A 6,606-nucleotide genomic window follows, 5' to 3' on the forward strand; every position below is an offset into this window, starting at 1 on the left:
TTTTTAAGTATTTCAAAGGCTTCCTCACAATCATCGTCAAAAACAAAAGGAATATCCTTTTGCAAGAGATTGGTAAGAGGCCTAGAAATCTTAGAGAAGTCTTTAATGAACCTTCTATAGAAACCAGCATGACCAAGGAAACTTCTTATACCTTTGATATCTGTGGGGCATGGCATTTTCTCGATCGCATCAACTTTAGCCTTATCGACTTCAATACCTCTTTCAGAAATTTTATGTCCTAAGACGATGCCTTCATTAACCATAAAGTGGCCCTTCTCCCAATTCAAGACAAGGTTGGTATCTTTACATCTCTGCAAGACTTGATCAAGGTTGCTGAGGAAATCGTCAAAAGAAGACTCGTAAACGGAGAAGTCATCCATGAAAACCTCAACAATCTTTTCAGAGAAGTCAGAGAATATAGCCATCATACATATTTGAAAGGTGGCAGGTGCATTACATAATCCAAAAAGCATACGTCTATAAGCAAAGGTACCGAAAGGGCAGGTGAAAGTGATTTTCTCCTGATCAGTTTGTGCAACTGGTATTTGGGAGAAACCAGAATAGCCATCTAGAAAGCAGAAGTGTGTATGTTTAGACAGTCTTTCTAGCATTTGGTCGACAAAAGGCAAAGGGTAATGATCTTTCCTAGTGGCCTTATTCAATTTCCTAAAATCGATCACCATCCTATAGCCAGTAATAATCCTCTGTGGGGTCAATTCATCCTTATCATTAGGGACAACGGTAATACCTCCCTTCTTAGGGATGCAATGCACCGGACTCACCCAATCACTATGACCAACAGGATAGATAATACCTGCTTCTAGGAGCTTTAGTATTTCTGTTCTTACTACCTCTTTCATCTTAGGATTTAATCTCTGTTGATGATCGGCAACTGGTTTGGAATCAGGATAGATTTTAATCTTGTGCTGGCATAGAGTGGGACTAATGCCCTTAAGATCATCAAGAGTATATCCAATAGCAGCACGGTGCTTCCTTAGAGTTTTTAGTAACTTCTTTTCTTCATGCTCTGAGAGGCTAGCACTAATAATAACAGGATATATCTCTTTTTCATCAATATAAGCATACTTAAGAGTATCAGGCAACTGTTTAAGCTCGAATACAGGATCACCTTTTGGTGCGGTGGATCTCCAAGCAGTTCAACAGGCAAATTATTCTTAAGGATAGGATATTGTTCAAAGATAACTCTATCTATCTCATCCCTTTCATCCATATGCATATCATTTTCATTCTCAAGCAAGTATTGCTCTAAAGGATCAGTAGGAGGCACGGCAATAGAAGCTAGGGAAATAATTTCATCCTTACTAGGCAACTCTTTTTCATGAGGTTGTCTACCAAACTTGGAGAAATTGAACTCATGTGAAACACCTTCAAAGCCAACAGTGACAGTTTGCTTCTCATAGTCAATATGAGCATTGACAGTATTGAGGAAAGGTCTGCCAAATATGATGGGACAAAAGCTATCTTGTGTGGTAACAAGAACGAGAAAATCAGCAGGATACTTCGTTTTACCACACAAGACTTCAACATCTTTAACAATTCCCAAAGGGCAGATAGTATCTCTATTGCCAAGCTGAATAGTGGCATCAATAGGTTCCATCTCAACAGGTGCACTCTCATCTTTAATTTCATCATATAAGGATTGAGGTATTGCACTAACACTAGTACCCACGTCACATAAACAATGATAACAATGATCTCATATCTTAACAGAAACAACAGGCGTGCCAACAACAGGCGTATGTTTGTCTCTAACATGTGGTTTAGCAATTCTAGCAGCATCTTCACAGAAGTGAATATCATGGCCATCAACATTGTCGGACAGGAGATCTTTGATAATAGCAATGCTATGTTCAACTCTAATTTGCTCAGGGAGTGTAGGTGTTCTAATGTAGCCCCTACGTATCATAGTTGAAACTTTAGAACGATCCTTTATCCTGACAGGGAAAGGTGGTTTCTCAATGTAAGCACTGGGAACAATAGGATCATTATAAGCAATGACTTTCTCTTCAATTGGATTGGGTTTAACTACATTGACTTCTAAGGGAGGATGATATTTAAACCACTTCTCTTTGGGAGATCAATATGAGCAGCAAATGATTCACACAATGAAGCTACTATCTCAGAGTCAAGTCCATATTTAGCGCTGAAATCGCAAAAAGTGTTTGTTTCGACAAAGGATTAAACGCAATCAAACTTGAGATTCATACCTGACTCCTTACCTTCATCAAACTCCCAATCTTCAGAGTTGCGTTTAATTCTTTCCAATAAATTTCATTTGAAGTCAATATCTCTCTTCATAAAAGAACCGGTACAAGGAGTGTCAAGCATGGTGCGATCAACATGAGAAAGCCGAGCATAGAAGTTCTGAATGATAATTTCTCTCGAGAGCTCATGGTTGGGGCAGGAATATAACATTGATTTAAGCCTCCCCCAATCTTGAGCGATGCTTTCTCTGTCACGAGGCCAACAATTATAAATATAATTCCGATCACGATGTACTAGATGCATAGGATAAAACTTTTGATGAAATTCCAATTTCAACCGGTTGTAGTTCCATGATCTAGTATCATCACATATCCTATACCATGTCAATGCTTTATCCCTCAAAGATAAGGGAAAGACCTTCTTCTTGACCTCATCCTCGGGCAAACCTGCAAGCTTAAATAAACCACAAACCTCATCTACATAGATTAGATGCAAGTTGGGATGTGATGTTCCATCTCCTGTAAAAGGATTAGCCAACAGTTTCTCAAGCATACCCGAAGGAAATTCATAGCAAATATTTTAATTAGGTGCAGCAGGTTGAGGAGCAACTCCTTGTGCTTACGTTCGAGGTGAAGATACCCCGAACAAGCTCCTCAAATGATTAGTTTCCATAGTGACAGGTGACAATAAATTTCAGCACACTATATAAATGTTTCCTTACCAAATTCCACTTACCAAAGGCGCTTCGCTTCCCCGGCAACGGCGCCAGAAAAGAGTCTTGATGACTCACAAGTATAGGGATATATCGTAGTCCTTTCGATAAGTAAGAGTGTCGAACCCAACGAGGAGCAGAAGGATCTGACAAGTGGTTTTCAGCAAGGTAATCTCTGCAAGCACTGAAATTATTGGTAACAAGTAGTTGTGTGATAAGATGATTCGTAGCAAGTAGCAAGTAACAAAAGTAACAACGGTGCAGCAAAGTGGCCCAATCCCTTTTGTAGCAAGGGACAAGCCGGAACAAACTCTTATAGCAGGTAAAGCGCTCCCGAGGACACATGAGAATTTCTGTCAAGCTAGTTTTCATCATGTTCATATGATTCGCGTTCGCTACTTTGATAGTTTGATATGTGGGTGGACCGGTGCTTGGGTGCTGCCCTTACTTGGACAAACATCCCACTTATGATTAACCCCTCTCGCAAGCATCTGCAACTACGAAAGAAGAATTAAGACAACGTCTAACCATAGCATTAAACTAGTGGATCCAAATCAGCCCCTTACGAAGCAACACATAAACTAGGGTTTAAGCTTCTGTCACTCTAGCAACCCATCATCTCCTTACTACTTCCCAATGCCTTCCTCTAGGCCCAAATAATGGTGAAGTGTTATGTAGTCGATGTTCACATAACACCACTAGAGGAAAAACAAGATACAACACATCAAAATATCAAACGAATACCAAATTCACATGACTACTTATAGCAAGACTTATCCCATGTCCTCGGGAACAAAAGTGACTACTCACAAAGCATAATCATGTTCATGACCAGAGAGGTATTGAATAGCATCAAGGATCTGAACATATAATCTTCCACCGAGTAATCCAACTAGCGTCAACTACAAAGAGTAATTAACACTACTAGCAACCTTACAAGTACCAATCGGAGTCGCGAGACGGAGATTGGTTACAAGAGATGAACTAGGGTTTGGAGATGAGATGGTGCTGATGAAGATGTTGATGGTGATGAGTCCCCTCCAATGAGAGGAGTGTTGGTGATGACGATGGCAACGACTTCCCCCTCCGGGAGGGAAGTTTCCCCGGCAGGACGGCCCTGCCGGAGCTCTAGATTGGTTCTAATCAAGTTCCGCCTCGTGGTGGCGGCGATTCCTCCCGAAAGCCTCCTCCTGATTTTTTGCTGGAACGAAACCCTCCTTATAGCAAAAGAGGGGGGCGAGAGGGCCAGCAGGGAGCCCACAAGCCCCCTAGGCGCGGCTAGGGGGTAGGTCGGGCCTAGCAGGCTTGTGGCCTCCTGCTGGCTCCCCTTTGGTACTTCTTCGGCCCGGTATTTTTTATAAATTCCAAAATAAATCCTCGTTGATTTTCATGGCTTTTGGATTTGTGCAGAATAGGTATCTCAAACTTGCTCCTTTTTCAGGCCAGAATTCCAGCTGCCGGCATTCTCCCTCTTCATGCAAACCTTGCAAAATAAGAGAGAAAAGGCATAATTATTGTACCGTGAAGTGTAATAACAGCCCATAGAGCGATAAATATCAACATGAAAGCATGATGCAAAATGGACGTATCAGTTATCTCGAGGTTGAAGTTTTTCCAATAGGAACCCGAGGAGATCACGGGTTTCCCTGATCGAGGTCATTCCGTCGCCGTGTGTGGTAGTTTGTGATGGACTAGTTGGAGCACCCCTGCATGGTTAAATCTTTCGGAAAGCCGTGCCTGCGGTTATGTGGCAACGTGGAAACTTTGTTTAACATACGGTTCTAAATAACTTGAAGTAAACTTAATTAAAAACTTGTCAACTGAGTGCGTAACCGTGATTGTCTCTTTCGTGAGCTCCTGCTCCGATCGAGGACATGGTGGGGTTATGTCTGACGTAAGTAGGTGTATAGGATCATTCTTTTGATCATGAGTAGTTCACGTCCGCTGTGCGTAGATCACCCCCCTCTTATTCTTGTACTCATAAGTTAGCCACCTCAAATAAATGCTTAGTCGCTTGCTGCAGCCTCACCACTTACCCATACCTCACCCATTAAGCTTTGCTAGTCTTGATACCTTTGGAAATGAGATTACTGAGTCCATGAGGCTCATAGATTACTACAACACTAATTGCTGGTACAGGTAGTTACTTTGATGTGAGAGCGCTGATTGTGCTATTTGGAGTTTCTTCTTCTTCTTCTACGGTGTAGGATGGGTTCCAGGCCAGCGGTCTGGGATAGCAAGGATGGACGTCGTTCTTTTATCAGTTATTTTCAACCGTAGATGGACCCTCCTCTTCTTCATGATTATTGTATGTATTGTATTGATGTGACTCTGATGTAGCTTGTGGCGAGTTTAAGCCAACTCCTTATACTCATTTTTTCAGTACATGTACTTGTAGCGATATCCATTCATGCAAAACGATGAGATGCGTTTCTATCCCTGTTGAGGCCCTCGTGCCAAAATAAGGATAGGACCTCATATTGGGCGTTATAGTCATGGCCTTGGAAAAGAATTTGACAGCACAATTGCTTAAACTAATAGGCCTAAAATTCCTCATCGCCCCAGCCTGGGGAATTTTAGTAATAAGAGTGGTGATAGCAAAATTAAGTTTGTGAATGTCTAAAATCCCAGCTTCAAAATCTTTCACCATCCACATAAAATCATTTTAATCACACTCCAAAACTTTTGATGAAATAAAAAAGAAATGCCATCAGGGCCTGGAGCACCACAGCTATAAGAGCTCATGATGGCTTTCTTGATTTCCTCCTCAGAAAAGGGTCTCTCAAGAACTATTCTGTCAGCTTCACAGATCATCTCATCTTGTGACTAGAAATTAGCATCCAAATGTATGTCAGGTTTGGGTTCAAAATTAAAAAGGTTCTTGTAAAAATCAGTAGTTACATTCAACATATCCTCTGTAGAATTAACCACCCCATGAGGGCCCAACAGCTCTGAGAGATGATTCTTCCTATGTATGCGATTAGCTAGTGCATGAAAATATGCAATATTATGATTACCTTCCAAGATCTTCCTATCTCTAGATCTCTGCCATAAGGTAGTTTCCTCTTTTTCCAAACGGCATGATGTTCCTTTTTAATATCTTTCATTCTGTCAAAATCACTAACAGAGAACTGTAGTGATTTAGATAAAACATCTAGACTATCAAACTCCATAAGGAGGGTCTTATTTTTTTCATGGCTGCTTCCAAACTAATACTCCATCCTTTCAGTTTCTTCCTCAAAATTCTGGTTTTAATCATCCAATTATCTATAGAACCACTGGATGAACAAGCCATCATGAGTTACAAAGCGAGGTTGGGAGTGCCACCATTTCTCAAACCTAAAGAGTTTAGGACAACAAGGAACTCTAGCACCAGTCTCAAAAACCAAGGGAGTATGATCACTGCCTACCCTTAGAAGAGCACACAGTGATAACAAAGGGTAATGAGCATCCCAATTCACACAAGTGAACACTCTATCTAAAACATCAAAAACAGGATTGTTTTGATTATTGGACCAAGTATACTTCCTATTAGCTATAAGAATTTCAAGTAATGCCCACCTATTGACCCATTCATTAAACAAAAAGGTAATTTGCTGGTTAACTAGGGCACTACTCTTGTCCTCATCTCCCCAGATCAAATTGAAATCACCACAAATAAAAATAGG

Source organism: Hordeum vulgare, chromosome 7H, assembly GCF_904849725.1.
Source record: "Hordeum vulgare subsp. vulgare chromosome 7H, MorexV3_pseudomolecules_assembly, whole genome shotgun sequence".
Classification (NCBI taxonomy): Eukaryota; Viridiplantae; Streptophyta; class Magnoliopsida; order Poales; family Poaceae; genus Hordeum; species Hordeum vulgare.